This window comes from Vicia villosa, linkage group LG4 (genome assembly GCF_029867415.1).
Source record: "Vicia villosa cultivar HV-30 ecotype Madison, WI linkage group LG4, Vvil1.0, whole genome shotgun sequence".
Classification (NCBI taxonomy): Eukaryota; Viridiplantae; Streptophyta; class Magnoliopsida; order Fabales; family Fabaceae; genus Vicia; species Vicia villosa.
In genome coordinates, this window is record NC_081183.1 from 48,426,751 (window position 1) to 48,442,470 (window position 15,720).

Here is a 15,720-nt window from a genome sequence, read left to right on the forward strand (position 1 = left end):
AGGACTGAGAACTTGTCGGTGTGTTTAACCTTTGCGTCTGATGCCGGTGTTTGACAAGTGTTAAAGTGATAAAGCTGCGGTTGACTTTATGTTAGACTCGCATAAGTGATTAATGGACGTAGTCGATGTGTGAAGTGTTGTGAATCGCAAATCCGACTTGGAACTCGAGAATGCGCGTAGCTTGAGTTTCAGATATCTGATTTGAACTCCCGTTGGAAGCATCAGAAAGATAACGAGATGAAGTGTATTATAAGAATGATTTCTGCAACCGTAATAGAGTTGATTTTGACGTGATGATGTTGGGATGGGGTGTAGTTTGTCGTCGAAGTTATTTGAGGAGTTTGGGAGATAACATAAAAATTGTCGATGCTTGACGTTGATGTTTACAATTCGAATAACGTTAGAGATTTGTATCTTGGGTTTCGAGTATCAGTTGGACGTACCGTTTGAGCCTACGAAGAGGTGAAGTTGTATTCTACCTTATGGAAATGTGTAATCCCGTTGAATAAGAATGGTTATAACCGCAAATGTCTGAAGCGAAGTTAAGTAGAACTTGTTGTTGATGATTAAGATGAGAGAACGAGATGTTCGGTATTATAGATGATTTGAGTACTGATGACTTTTAAGGAAGAGTGAAGTAGTAGTGAAGAAAAATTCAGACTTAGGGATGATAGAAGTCGTATTTGGGATGCCAAAAGTGGCGGTGTGTATAAAAGGACTGTATGGAATCTCTATCGCCAGTTTATCGTGAGGATGACTTCGGTTCAGAAAAAAAAATTGTTGTGTGATGCTAACTGATTATGAATTAGACTTTTTTATTATGTTTGGAGGTCGGTGTCTCATTGACAAGATCGATTGATAAGGTAAGATGTTGTAGGAATTGTAAAAACCTAAAGTGAATCACTGGATTACGTCGTGTTAATGGATTTAAGTGGAAATTCGGAAAGGATGTTATTTTGATGTAACAACGATTTATACTCCACTAAGGTTGTCGGATACTAATTGGCAAATTGGGGAACTGATCACCCTCAATCTATTGTTAATGGTAGACGAAACTCGTGTTGGACGTTATAGATTTGTCTTGTTGTCTTAATAGTGTAGAAAGAATATCTATATTTTATCGTGAAGATAGTCGCCCATTAGTTTGTGTAGATTGGTAAGAGGGATGATTGAGTTAGAATTAGATGAGATTAACAATCAGTGTGGTACGTTTTATGCAAGCGAGTGTCACAAAGTGAAAGATTGGAATTATCAAGTAAACAACGATGTGAGGATGAGTATTGAAGAAAGTTTGTATTGGATCGAGAATTTGTGAACCATATAAGTGGACGGAATTTTATCGAGAATGGTGACTTAAAAGAGAATTATCAGAGTTGATAAGCGGAAGCCTTAGGTGACACTGTTGTTGTAAGGCTTGAGGGAGTAAGAAACTATATGCTAGAAGTCGGTAAAGATGAGTTATCTTGATATTTGGATTGATGGACTGTTGGAATAAGTGTGATGCGCCAAAATACTGCATTGAGTCGTTGATTATTGCAAAACTGGTAAGAACTGTAATGTGTTTATGTTCATGAGAATCATTGTTGTGACGAAGAGGTAGTGATCGAAGTGTTACCAAGCGCGATTTGGAGATTGATATTTGGATACAGGATTTGGTTGCGATGGTGTTGTCAAGTAGATTTTCGAGGACGAAAATATTCTAAGTGGGGGAGAGTTGTAACGCCCGGAAATTCGATTATTCGCTTAATCTAGACGTTCAGAATGTTTAGTGAAGTTTTTGTATTTTGAGACGATTTAGTCGGTATTAGTTCGGGATAGCGGATCGATATTTGATCAAGAGTTTTGATATTTTCAGTATTAGAAATATCATTGGAATAATATTTGAAGTTTTGGGAATTTTCCGAGTAATTAAGATTAGACCGGAAATATGATATATTGGTCGAATTTGGATTGTCGGTGTTATTTTAAGAAGCGTATTTGAATTTATTAAGTTAAAAGTCGGATTTTAGTCGGACGGTCGAAGAATAATATTAAGAATAATATTATTTACAAGTCGGAATTTATTATATCGTTGGAATATTAATAAAAGTGATATTTTGATTTAATTGGAGTTATTTATCTTATTGGGCCTAAATTGATTTTGGAGGATATTAAATAAAGAAGAGTTGTTAACCACTAAGCCCAAATTGGATTTTATACTAGGGTTTTAGAGATTGAAGATTAGTGTTGTCATTTGGGAGAAAACAAGAATAGAAGAGAAGGAGACTATGGCTTGAAGAAGATATTCCAAGCTTGGAGATTTCATCCATGGTGTCAAGTTTATGATGCAATTGGAGACCCATAGAGTTGCTTCCATTGATAAGGTAAGGGTGGGGTTCTCTTCCTATAATGGGGCTCATGAACAATTGTATGTGGGAAATTGGGTGTGTAGATTTATTGCATTTGCTTGTGCCAATTGTTGCTGGAAATTATGAATTTATACCATGAGTAAATGATTTTGAGTTGCTATGTTGAATCCGTTACTATTATTGTTTCCAATTTGCTGTGCGTTTGAAATAGAATTTAATTTGTAAAGAAATTGATTACTCCATGCGTTCTGGAAATGACTGCAAAACAATATAGTTGGAACAGAATACCTTGACAGTCGGCGTGGCCATGACGTGCGGCATCAGCTGTGAAGGGTTGCCGAGAGGCACTCATTACCTACATTATTATGTTCATTTGATGCAGCTTTCTGTGTGTGCTATAAATTATTTCTTTACTGTTCCACGTTGATTGCCATGGTACATACATAATGGTTTAGTATCATGAGAATGGAACATGTTTTAAATGAAATAATTTGAAAACAGTAAAAACAATATAAATGAACATTATATAAATGAAATAGTATGTATTAGAAACAGTGGAATAGGACTGCAACCGAAATAGCCGAATTAGACGGTATAATTAGTTGTCCGGAATTTAATGAAAATTGACGTGGTATCTAAGTTTAATTAGTACATTAACGTGGTGGTGTTATTTTGTTGAAATTGTGATATTTTACGAATCGACTGAAATTGTGTTTGGTTTAAATATTCTTTATAAATAAATTATAATAATTTAATAGAATTGTCAATAGAGTTGTTAGAGTTGTCAATAGAGTTGTTAGAGTCGACAATAAGTTGTCAGAGTTGTTTTAAATTATTAAGAGTCGTATTTTTATTTGTTTTGAGTAATTCTGACATGTTTAGAGTTGTCAGTGTATAACGTCGGTGTTTGTTTTTTTATTGGAACTTTAACAATTCATATCTTTTGAACCGTAACTCCGTTTGAGTCTCCGTTCGAGGCGTTAGAAAGCTAGCGCGATATTCTTTTTAATAAAAATGGTCTTGAGCAATAGAATGCTAGAAAATTGGAAATGGAGTAGAAATAGAAGTGAATTAAATTAATATAGTGTGATTATTAATTGGTTGATTAAATTAATAGTTGAATTAATTTCAATGTGTTTAATTGATTAAAATATAATTTGGAATTAGATTAACTATTTGGTTTGTCGGTAAATTACGATATTTTGAGAATTTATCCGTAATTGTGTTTTGACTTGAATATGTATGTTGAGAAATATATATTATTATGTCAATGATGTTGTTTTGATATTGCTCTCTGTGGGTAGTTGGATAGCATTCATTTTAATGATTAATTGCTTGATTTTAAATGTGTATGTTCATATATAATTGGCAAAATGGGAATTAACATGAGATAGTATGGTTACTAGTGTTAATTGGATTTTGTGAATCGTAATTGATTAATTGACCTTTTATATGTGAACTAGTCAGAGACCCGTGCTGTCGCCCGGGTGCATTATTTGTAGTGTAAAATTTTTTGAACGATACGAAAAATGTGAAATGAAGTTTGACCAAATTGTATATATAAAATGGAAATTAACCATTTAAAAAAAGTTTTACTAATTAGATATTAGTATTATGAAAATTAGGTTCTAAGTTAAAATAATGATCCGCAAAAAAATTTGATAAGGCTTGATCGCTTCAAAATGACAAGTATTATGGTGATAGTGACCCATGCAGCAACACAGATAAATTCGTTCATATCTTTCATTTAATAAGGCTTGATCACTTCAAAAAAAAAAACTAAGTATTATGGTGCTAGTGACCCGGACGGATAAATTTATTTAATATTGTATAAAATATTTTTAAAAATATTTTTAAATTTGAAATGAGATAGTAATTAATTATAAAAGAAACTATTAACATAAAAATTCAATTATATTAAATAAACATACAAAATAAAAACAAAAAGGGAGCAGTGGAGAAAGAAAAAAGAAGGGAAAATTTTAAATTCAAAATAAAGATTTTGCTTTTTAATTAAAGGTCATTGTTGATTAAAATAAAATAGACATTGTATTGATAGTGACCCGTAAGATTAAACATTTTATTATCATAAAAATTATAATTAAATAAACATAAAAAGGGACCAATGAGATAGAAAGAAAAAGAAAAATTTTAAATTTAAAATAAGAATTTCTGGTAAAAACCGCAGGAAAGCGGATATATAGCTCAAATCCGTAGGAACAGAGTATTTCTAATAGTGTTTTGGTTTATTTTTATTAGTTGAGAATTAATAAAAATAAAAATATATTTTGAATATCATCGTTTATTTTTCACGAATTTGAATAATTAATATATATAGTTTTCGTATTTATATCAATAACACATTTAATAAATCATTAGTATGAATTAATCATCTAATATATATTTTACATATATGATCAATTTTTATTGTATTATCTTTGATTCACCAAAACTTTTAGAAAAAAATCAGATTCATGTATAGATGTAATATTTTTATTTAATTTATAGTTGAAAAAGAATTATTGAATACTTACTTTACGATAGATTGATCGAGAAAAAGAATGCTTGTCTTTCATATAACCAAATATAATGAGGGGGAAGTGTTAAAGAATAAAATAAAATTGTGCAAATAATGATGTAATATCATGCAAGTAAGAGAAGAATATCATGTAATTATTTGCATTTATTATGTCAAGTCTGTACGTCTCTCATATTCTCAATAAAAACAAATCAATGTACATTTATAGACCCACATAGCAGAACTTTTAATCTAATTGTAGTATCAACTTTGAAAGCTAAAAGTATATTTAATACCATTTAGAATACACATATAATACAGTGCTTTCAATTCACATGCTTGTAATAAGCTTAAGCAGATAGAACTTTCAGATTGTGAAATATATGATTCTTGTGAATTAAGGTAAGTTAGAACTTAGAATTGCCTGCGTTTCCTATATTTCTCAAAAGCAAGGGGGCATGTTGGGTGAACCACCACCTGACATTTGACACACAAATCCTAAGAAAAATTAAAAGCATTTTCAGAACACTATGAAAATGCATGATGTGTGACTTATTACAGTTCTAATCAATATGATTTAGAGTAGCATCAAACCACAAAGTAGAAGCCAGTTTTAGAAGAAAGAAACTCAAATTTAAGATAGCCTAGATACATATCAAGTAACCCAAAATATTGTAGAGGATGAAAGGATTACAATGATCATTGTAACATAATTTTAATGCCATGAGAAAACTAAGTTAAAAAATACTTAGAATTAGTTAAGAGATGTAGTAAAGAACTGACTCACCTCCATCCCATAGAGTATCATCAGGATTGTACTACAAAGCCGACTGTACTCCAAAGCAGACAAGAAATCAGAAATTGCTTATCTCTGCATACTAACACAATGGAAAAGTGAAATAAAATAAAACAAAAGTGACTAAATTATACAAGTATACATAATCATATGCAACTTTTATACAATTATCAATCTAAATCACCCAAATATGATAGCATTCCACAATATATTGTTATCCTAAAGAGCATCACTTCTCTCTGTAGGTGGATCTTGTTGCAATTATTAAAACCTCTCATAAGTCTCTTCTTAGTTGGAGTCATCAGTACCACCTATAAAACCAGCAGCCGTAAAAAAAAGTACATCACTCCAATTTGGCTCTCAAATCAAAACCAAATCCATAATTAATTAAAAAATGAAAAATAAAAGAATAGATGATAACCCAGTTGTAATTTGACAAAGCATTTCATCTTTTCTTTTACAATGTACTATCAAAATACCACAAAACTTAAAGTATCTAAAGGGTTTCTACCATACAAATGAGATAGGAAGCTTGAATCTCCATCAAAATTTAAGAAATTAAAATCAATATTTGGGAGTTTAACAACATTGTATCTTGTGCCATGGATTGTACCTGGAATTGCAGAGAAATAACCTATAAAATCTTTTGTTGAAAATGGAAGAAGTAGGTAAGTTTATAAAAAAAACCCTAGATCTAAGTTTATCTCACAATTTATGAATATTTCTCTGCAAATAAATTGAGAATAGAACATACCTTAGACAACCTTGAAACAAAATATACTGCTACCCGTCGAAGATGATGAACAGTTTAAACTTTCATAGAGAAATGCTTTTGTAGATTAGACAAATAATGAGCTTCTTCATCAACCTGCAACCTCGTAAACCACTTATTGTTGCTCCACACAAACTGCAATGGGAAGCCATTCAAAAACAACATCAATATTTTCAGTTCAACAAATCCAATACAAAATGCTATCTTTGTTATAACCTTAAGAAAACCAGTAGTAAACAAAGAAAAAAGGAAGTAAATAAACCGTACCAGAGGAAATAAATATACCATTAGATTACGCAAGCAGGGCAACGACCACCATAGACAAATAATCCCTCTATATGAAGAAAAATTGGAAACATATTTTGCAACATTCACCTTCTTCGGTTCCATTGATTTCGGTAGCAAAGATTCTAGGGTATGGAGAGAAAGAGACGAGAGAGGTAGAAATATGCTATTGGAGAGAGAAACAGATTTGTGAAATGAGAGGGATAGAGGTGAAAAGTTAAAGGAATAGGGGCGGAGCGGAGAAAGGGTGGTGCACCGATCTGAAGTCGTCGGCGGGGCTTGCTACGGATCTGCAAAGGGAAGATGAGCAGAGAAAGAGATAGAGAGTAGTTTAGGGTTCACAGATCTGAAACGTATTGGTCAAAAGGTGTTATGGAGGGAAAGTAGATTAATTTAAGTTGGACCAATGAGAATGTAACACTTGTTGAAAAAGGTGAAAATATTGTATTATATTTAGTTGATTACGGAAATGCCCTTTTTTCTTTGTAAATGCATTTTGTGCAAGGGACAAATTAGTCAGTTTGGCCAATAGTTTAGTAAATGTTAGATAGTAGATGATATGTATGTGTTGTGAATGTTGTGTACAATTGGTGGATAATTCATCGAGTTGAATTATTGTGATATGCTAAATATTAAGATGGTAGAGATGATCTTAATTGCATATGTTTGTCAACATTGTACATGCATTCATGTCATGGTGTGCCTTGAAACAAAGGTGGTTTGCTTTGAAACAAAAGCGAGGCTTGGATTCTAGAGTGAATTCGGAAAGCGGTAAACTATATGTTTACATTTGGTGGCTTTGATCTTGTCCGGATCTGAAGCGTGGCTAGATTCTATATGAATCGGAAGCGGTGGAACTTTGGGTCCACATTGGGTACCACATGCATAGAGTCACATGTCTTGCATTGAGTCACATTGAGGTTAAGTGATGTTTGAATATATGCATTTATGTGATTGTCATGTGTACATGAGATGTGATAATTGAAATTGGTGATGTTTTGATATATAATTGGTTAAATGTGTGAATATGTGATAATGATGGATTGTGTATATATTTGGGATAATAGTATTGAATCTTTTGAGTATTATACTATTGAATTTTGTGCTTACTTGAATATGTGAAATTTATTAGATGATACTATTTACATGATTATGACTTGTTGTGTGATGAAAAGTATGTGAGATTAATGAACTGTAGAAGTATGATGTGTATAATAGCTATTGATACTTGCGATGTAATGGTTTTATATGCCTGAATCCTAATATACAATTTATCATGCGCCCACTTATATGATTTGATATCTCACCCTTTTCTCTTGTTTCGCCGTTGCCTTATATTGGTAACGTGCAGGTATTCAAGTATGAAGATTTAGTTGTCGTTACTCGAGTCGGTTGTCGCTCTGATACGTAGCACTCTGGGGGGAACGATTTATGTCATTCATGATGTTGTTGTTTAATTGTGTTATCTTGGTTGAACAAAAATGATAAGTTAACTGAAGATATTTTATTGAATACTTGTTTAAGTGATTCCGCTGTGTTTTAATAAAATAAGTTATTCTGTTTCAAAGGTGCTATGTATCCGCTTTATGCGACGAGTTGATTTGTTTTGTTTTATTATGTGACGCCTCATTTGTTTATTGAGAAATTTTGAAAACTCTGATTTATATATATTTGTCGGGTAGAAATGGGGTGTTACATTAGTGGTATCAGAGCAGGTCGGTCCGTCCGGCCAAGTTGTCGAGTCAGTTGAGTTGTGTGACAGTTGAATGTTGTCAGTGTTTTATTCCTTAGTACGCGACATGTGTGTGAAACACTGTCAGTACTTGTTTGCTTTGTTGTAGGGATTGGTTCGATTACAAGTGGGGGAGAAGTTTTACTTCTTGAAGATGTTTTTGTTGTAAGGGATGGTCAAGTATGCTGAGTGGCGATGTTCAGCACGGTTGAGGACTGAGAACTTGTCGGTGTGTTTAACCTTTGCGTCTGATGCCGGTGTTTGACAAGTGTTAAAGTGATAAAGCTGCGGTTGACTTTATGTTAGACTCGCATAAGTGATTAATGGACGTAGTCGATGTGTGAAGTGTTGTGAATCGCAAATCCGACTTGGAACTCGAGAATGCGCGTAGCTTGAGTTTCAGATATCTGATTTGAACTCCCGTTGGAAGCATCAGAAAGATAACGAGATGAAGTGTATTATAAGAATGATTTCTGCAACCGTAATAGAGTTGATTTTGACGTGATGATGTTGGGATGGGGTGTAGTTTGTCGTCGAAGTTATTTGAGGAGTTTGGGAGATAACATAAAAATTGTCGATGCTTGACGTTGATGTTTACAATTCGAATAACGTTAGAGATTTGTATCTTGGGTTTCGAGTATCAGTTGGACGTACCGTTTGAGCCTACGAAGAGGTGAAGTTGTATTCTACCTTATGGAAATGTGTAATCCCGTTGAATAAGAATGGTTATAACCGCAAATGTCTGAAGCGAAGTTAAGCAGAACTTGTTGTTGATGATTAAGATGAGAGAACGAGATGTTCGGTATTATAGATGATTTGAGTACTGATGACTTTTAAGGAAGAGTGAAGTAGTAGTGAAGAAAAATTCAGACTTAGGGATGATAGAAGTCGTATTTGGGATGCCAAAAGTGGCGGTGTGTATAAAAGGACTGTATGGAATTTCTATCGCCAGTTTATCGTGAGGATGACTTCGGTTCAGAAAAAAAAATTGTTGTGTGATGCTAACTGATTATGAATTAGACTTTTTTATTATGTTTGGAGGTCGGTGTCTCATTGACAAGATCGATTGATAAGGTAAGATGTTGTAGGAATTGTAAAAACCTAAAGTGAATCACTGGATTACGTCGTGTTAATGGATTTAAGTGGAAATTCGGAAAGGATGTTATTTTGATGTAACAACGATTTATACTCCACTAAGGTTGTCGGATACTAATTGGCAAATTGGGGAACTGATCACCCTCAATCTATTGTTAATGGTAGACGAAACTCGTGTTGGACGTTATAGATTTGTCTTGTTGTCTTAATAGTGTAGAAAGAATATCTATATTTTATCGTGAAGATAGTCGCCCATTAGTTTGTGTAGATTGGTAAGAGGGATGATTGAGTTAGAATTAGATGAGATTAACAATCAGTGTGGTACGTTTTATGCAAGCGAGTGTCACAAAGTGAAAGATTGGAATTATCAAGTAAACAACGATGTGAGGATGAGTATTGAAGAAAGTTTGTATTGGATCGAGAATTTGTGAACCATATAAGTGGACGGAATTTTATCGAGAATGGTGACTTAAAAGAGAATTATCAGAGTTGATAAGCGGAAGCCTTAGGTGACACTGTTGTTGTAAGGCTTGAGGGAGTAAGAAACTATATGCTAGAAGTCGGTAAAGATGAGTTATCTTGATATTTGGATTGATGGACTGTTGGAATAAGTGTGATGCGCCAAAATACTGCATTGAGTCGTTGATTATTGCAAAACTGGTAAGAACTGTAATGTGTTTATGTTCATGAGAATCATTGTTGTGACGAAGAGGTAGTGATCGAAGTGTTACCAAGCGCGATTTGGAGATTGATATTTGGATACAGGATTTGGTTGCGATGGTGTTGTCAAGTAGATTTTCGAGGACGAAAATATTCTAAGTGGGGGAGAGTTGTAACGCCCGGAAATTCGATTATTCGCTTAATCTAGACGTTCAGAATGTTTAGTGAAGTTTTTGTATTTTGAGACGATTTAGTCGGTATTAGTTCGGGATAGCGGATCGATATTTGATCAAGAGTTTTGATATTTTCAGTATTAGAAATATCATTGGAATAATATTTGAAGTTTTGGGAATTTTCCGAGTAATTAAGATTAGACCGGAAATATGATATATTGGTCGAATTTGGATTGTCGGTGTTATTTTAAGAAGCGTATTTGAATTTATTAAGTTAAAAGTCGGATTTTAGTCGGACGGTCGAAGAATAATATTAAGAATAATATTATTTACAAGTCGGAATTTATTATATCGTTGGAATATTAATAAAAGTGATGTTTTGATTTAATTGGAGTTATTTATCTTATTGGGCCTAAATTGATTTTGGAGGATATTAAATAAAGAAGAGTTGTTAACCACTAAGCCCAAATTGGATTTTATACTAGGGTTTTAGAGATTGAAGATTAGTGTTGTCATTTGGGAGAAAACAAGAATAGAAGAGAAGGAGACTATGGCTTGAAGAAGATATTCCAAGCTTGGAGATTTCATCCATGGTGTCAAGTTTATGATGCAATTGGAGACCCATAGAGTTGCTTCCATTGATAAGGTAAGGGTGGGGTTCTCTTCCTATAATGGGGCTCATGAACAATTGTATGTGGGAAATTGGGTGTGTAGATTTATTGCATTTGCTTGTGCCAATTATTGCTGGAAATTATGAATTTATACCATGAGTAAATGATTTTGAGTTGCTATGTTGAATCCGTTACTATTATTGTTTCCAATTTGCTGTGCGTTTGAAATAGAATTTAATTTGTAAAGAAATTGATTACTCCATGCGTTCTGGAAATGACTGCAAAACAATATAGTTGGAACAGAATACCTTGACAGTCGGCGTGGCCATGACGTGCGGCATCAGCTGTGAAGGGTTGCCGAGAGGCACTCATTACCTACATTATTATGTTCATTTGATGCAGCTTTCTGTGTGTGCTATAAATTATTTCTTTACTGTTCCACGTTGATTGCCATGGTACATACATAATGGTTTAGTATCATGAGAATGGAACATGTTTTAAATGAAATAATTTGAAAACAGTAAAAACAATATAAATGAACATTATATAAATGAAATAGTATGTATTAGAAACAGTGGAATAGGACTGCAACCGAAATAGCCGAATTAGACGGTATAATTAGTTGTCCGGAATTTAATGAAAATTGACGTGGTATCTAAGTTTAATTAGTACATTAACGTGGTGGTGTTATTTTGTTGAAATTGTGATATTTTACGAATCGACTGAAATTGTGTTTGGTTTAAATATTCTTTATAAATAAATTATAATAATTTAATAGAATTGTCAATAGAGTTGTTAGAGTTGTCAATAGAGTTGTTAGAGTCGACAATAAGTTGTCAGAGTTGTTTTAAATTATTAAGAGTCGTATTTTTATTTGTTTTGAGTAATTCTGACATGTTTAGAGTTGTCAGTGTATAACGTCGGTGTTTGTTTTTTTATTGGAACTTTAACAATTCATATCTTTTGAACCGTAACTCCGTTTGAGTCTCCGTTCGAGGCGTTAGAAAGCTAGCGCGATATTCTTTTTAATAAAAATGGTCTTGAGCAATAGAATGCTAGAAAATTGGAAATGGAGTAGAAATAGAAGTGAATTAAATTAATATAGTGTGATTATTAATTGGTTGATTAAATTAATAGTTGAATTAATTTCAATGTGTTTAATTGATTAAAATATAATTTGGAATTAGATTAACTATTTGGTTTGTCGGTAAATTACGATATTTTGAGAATTTATCCGTAATTGTGTTTTGACTTGAATATGTATGTTGAGAAATATATATTATTATGTCAATGATGTTGTTTTGATATTGATTCTCTGTGGGTAGTTGGATAGCATTCATTTTAATGATTAATTGCTTGATTTTAAATGTGTATGTTCATATATAATTGGCAAAATGGGAATTAACATGAGATAGTATGGTTACTAGTGTTAATTGGATTTTGTGAATCGTAATTGATTAATTGACCTTTTATATGTGAATGATATGTATGTGTTGTGAATGTTGTGTACAATTGGTGGATAATTCATCGAGTTGAATTATTGTGATATGCTAAATATTAAGATGGTAGAGATGATCTTAATTGCATATGTTTGTCAACATTGTACATGCATTCATGTCATGGTGTGCCTTGAAACAAAGGTGGTTTGCTTTGAAACAAAAGCGAGGCTTGGATTCTAGAGTGAATTCGGAAAGCGGTAAACTATATGTTTACATTTGGTGGCTTTGATCTTGTCCGGATCTGAAGCGTGGCTAGATTCTATATGAATCGGAAGCGGTGGAACTTTGGGTCCACATTGGGTACCACATGCATAGAGTCACATGTCTTGCATTGAGTCACATTGAGGTTAAGTGATGTTTGAATATATGCATTTATGTGATTGTCATGTGTACATGAGATGTGATAATTGAAATTGGTGATGTTTTGATATATAATTGGTTAAATGTGTGAATATGTGATAATGATGGATTGTGTATATATTTGGGATAATAGTATTGAATCTTTTGAGTATTATACTATTGAATTTTGTGCTTACTTGAATATGTGAAATTTATTAGATGATACTATTTACATGATTATGACTTGTTGTGTGATGAAAAGTATGTGAGATTAATGAACTGTAGAAGTATGATGTGTATAGTAGCTATTGATACTTGCGATGTAATGATTTTATATGCCCGAATCCTAATATACAATTTATCATGCGCCCACTTATATGATTTGATATCTCACCCTTTTCTCTTGTTTCGCCGTTGCCTTATATTGGTAACGTGCAGGTATTCAAGTATGAAGATTTAGTTGTCGTTACTCGAGTCGGTTGTCGCTCTGATACGTAGCACTCTGGGGGGAACGATTTATGTCATTCATGATGTTGTTGTTTAATTGTGTTATCTTGGTTGAACAAAAATGATAAGTTAACTGAAGATATTTTATTGAATACTTGTTTAAGTGATTCCGCTGTGTTTTAATAAAATAAGTTATTCTGTTTCAAAGGTGCTATGTATCCGCTTTATGCGACGAGTTGATTTGTTTTGTTTTATTATGTGACGCCTCATTTGTTTATTGAGAAATTTTGAAAACTCTGATTTATATATATTTGTCGGGTAGAAATGGGGTGTTACATTAGTGGTATCAGAGCAGGTCGGTCCGTCCGGCCAAGTTGTCGAGTCAGTTGAGTTGTGTGACAGTTGAATGTTGTCAGTGTTTTATTCCTTAGTACGCGACATGTGTGTGAAACACTGTCAGTACTTGTTTGCTTTGTTGTAGGGATTGGTTCGATTACAAGTGGGGGAGAAGTTTTACTTCTTGAAGATGTTTTTGTTGTAAGGGATGGTCAAGTATGCTGAGTGGCGATGTTCAGCACGGTTGAGGACTGAGAACTTGTCGGTGTGTTTAACCTTTGCGTCTGATGCCGGTGTTTGACAAGTGTTAAAGTGATAAAGCTGCGGTTGACTTTATGTTAGACTCGCATAAGTGATTAATGGACGTAGTCGATGTGTGAAGTGTTGTGAATCGCAAATCCGACTTGGAACTCGAGAATGCGCGTAGCTTGAGTTTCAGATATCTGATTTGAACTCCCGTTGGAAGCATCAGAAAGATAACGAGATGAAGTGTATTATAAGAATGATTTCTGCAACCGTAATAGAGTTGATTTTGACGTGATGATGTTGGGATGGGGTGTAGTTTGTCGTCGAAGTTATTTGAGGAGTTTGGGAGATAACATAAAAATTGTCGATGCTTGACGTTGATGTTTACAATTCGAATAACGTTAGAGATTTGTATCTTGGGTTTCGAGTATCAGTTGGACGTACCGTTTGAGCCTACGAAGAGGTGAAGTTGTATTCTACCTTATGGAAATGTGTAATCCCGTTGAATAAGAATGGTTATAACCGCAAATGTCTGAAGCGAAGTTAAGCAGAACTTGTTGTTGATGATTAAGATGAGAGAACGAGATGTTCGGTATTATAGATGATTTGAGTACTGATGACTTTTAAGGAAGAGTGAAGTAGTAGTGAAGAAAAATTCAGACTTAGGGATGATAGAAGTCGTATTTGGGATGCCAAAAGTGGCGGTGTGTATAAAAGGACTGTATGGAATTTCTATCGCCAGTTTATCGTGAGGATGACTTCGGTTCAGAAAAAAAAATTGTTGTGTGATGCTAACTGATTATGAATTAGACTTTTTTATTATGTTTGGAGGTCGGTGTCTCATTGACAAGATCGATTGATAAGGTAAGATGTTGTAGGAATTGTAAAAACCTAAAGTGAATCACTGGATTACGTCGTGTTAATGGATTTAAGTGGAAATTCGGAAAGGATGTTATTTTGATGTAACAACGATTTATACTCCACTAAGGTTGTCGGATACTAATTGGCAAATTGGGGAACTGATCACCCTCAATCTATTGTTAATGGTAGACGAAACTCGTGTTGGACGTTATAGATTTGTCTTGTTGTCTTAATAGTGTAGAAAGAATATCTATATTTTATCGTGAAGATAGTCGCCCATTAGTTTGTGTAGATTGGTAAGAGGGATGATTGAGTTAGAATTAGATGAGATTAACAATCAGTGTGGTACGTTTTATGCAAGCGAGTGTCACAAAGTGAAAGATTGGAATTATCAAGTAAACAACGATGTGAGGATGAGTATTGAAGAAAGTTTGTATTGGATCGAGAATTTGTGAACCATATAAGTGGACGGAATTTTATCGAGAATGGTGACTTAAAAGAGAATTATCAGAGTTGATAAGCGGAAGCCTTAGGTGACACTGTTGTTGTAAGGCTTGAGGGAGTAAGAAACTATATGCTAGAAGTCGGTAAAGATGAGTTATCTTGATATTTGGATTGATGGACTGTTGGAATAAGTGTGATGCGCCAAAATACTGCATTGAGTCGTTGATTATTGCAAAACTGGTAAGAACTGTAATGTGTTTATGTTCATGAGAATCATTGTTGTGACGAAGAGGTAGTGATCGAAGTGTTACCAAGCGCGATTTGGAGATTGATATTTGGATACAGGATTTGGTTGCGTGGTGTTGTCAAGTAGATTTTCGAGGACGAAAATATTCTAAGTGGGGGAGAGTTGTAACGCCCGGAAATTCGATTATTTGCTTAATCTAGACGTTCAGAATCTTTAGTGAAGTTTTTGTATTTTGAGACGATTTAGTCGGTATTAGTTCGGGATAGCGGATCGATATTTGATCAAGAGTTTTGATATTTTCAGTATTAGAA

The 15,720-nt window shown here is 33.6% G+C and overlaps 3 long non-coding RNA genes across 3 annotated transcripts; 2 read left to right on the forward strand and 1 right to left on the reverse strand.

The window, feature by feature from the left end:
- Positions 1 to 609: 609 nt before the first annotated feature.
- LOC131594792 (uncharacterized) lies at positions 610 to 8,286 on the forward strand. Its single transcript, XR_009281534.1, has 2 exons — positions 610 to 2,363; positions 8,071 to 8,286. It is a non-coding gene; the product is annotated as an uncharacterized LOC131594792 (long non-coding RNA).
- On the reverse strand, positions 5,793 to 6,999 carry LOC131599145 (uncharacterized). Its single transcript, XR_009282590.1, has 3 exons — positions 6,702 to 6,999; positions 6,417 to 6,569; positions 5,793 to 6,275 (listed from the first exon to the last, which is right to left on the reverse strand). It is a non-coding gene; the product is annotated as an uncharacterized LOC131599145 (long non-coding RNA).
- A 2,531-nt stretch (positions 8,287 to 10,817) lies between the features above and the next one.
- On the forward strand, positions 10,818 to 13,482 carry LOC131599146 (uncharacterized). The gene is made up of 2 exons (XR_009282591.1): positions 10,818 to 11,025; positions 13,267 to 13,482. It is a non-coding gene; the product is annotated as an uncharacterized LOC131599146 (long non-coding RNA).
- The last annotated feature ends 2,238 nt before the right edge of the window (positions 13,483 to 15,720 follow it).